The following is a 1029-nucleotide window of genomic DNA, read 5'->3' as shown; positions in this document are numbered from 1 at the left end:
ACACACACACACACACACACACACACACATAGTTAAGTGTAAACAGAAGCTCAGAAACCGAGTTTAATTAAAACCACATTCTCAGGCACACCTAAGAGAGCGCAGATATTGTAAACAGTTTGGGCGAAAACTGTGAAGTCTCATTGGAACAGATAAACACATTTCACGGACATCCGCGTCTTGCCTTATCTTGCTTTCGCTAATCGTGCTGCTATTGCAACAACCTCTTCCCATCTTCTCACGTCCTCTTTTCATACCTCCTATCTCACCCCCTCCCTTATCTCGTGTCTTCTCACGCCCTCTTTTCATACCTCCTATCTCACCCCCTCCCTTACCTCGTGTCTTCTCACTTTCTCTTAGTTGACCTCATTTCATCTCATGTCACCCCTTATCTCGTGGTGCCATCCCAACTCTTCTCAACTCATCTCATCTGATTTCATCTCATCCTATTCTCCTATCACACCACCTCAATTCACCATGTCTAATTTAAGATCACCCATTCTTGTCTCATCTCATTTCACCCCATCCTATCTCACTTCACAATACCCGACCTTATCTCACCTCATGTCCCCTCATCGTATCATATTTCACATCATCCCTCCAAATCTTAGCCCATCTCATCTCATTTCCCATCATTACGTCCCGTCTCATCTTCACCCCATCTTCACCTCCTGTAACCTCATCTTCATTCCATTTCACTTTATCTGATTTCACCTTACCTCAGCTCTTTTCACCTCACCTCACCCTCCTCAATTCATCTGAACTCATCTTACACCTTCAAGAATAGGAAGACACTGCGAACTTTTTCTATAAAATCATGTCGTAGTTAAAGAAACAAAGAAAAAAACCCGACCAAAAACAAACATTCCATAACAAAAATGATAAATCCCAAGCAAATCTGAGATGACCTGTATATCTCTTATTAATGTGATGATAACAAATACTAACCACATCTGTCTCTCTCTCTCTCTCTCTCTGTCTGTCTGTCTGTCTGTCTGTCTGTCTGTCTGTCTGTCTGTCTGTCTGTCT

Source organism: Aplysia californica, unplaced genomic scaffold (assembly GCF_000002075.1).
Source record: "Aplysia californica isolate F4 #8 unplaced genomic scaffold, AplCal3.0 scaffold00008, whole genome shotgun sequence".
NCBI lineage: Eukaryota > Metazoa > Mollusca > Gastropoda > Aplysiida > Aplysiidae > Aplysia > Aplysia californica.
The sequence above is the reverse complement of the archived record's forward strand: the minus strand, read 5'-3'. Positions refer to the sequence as shown.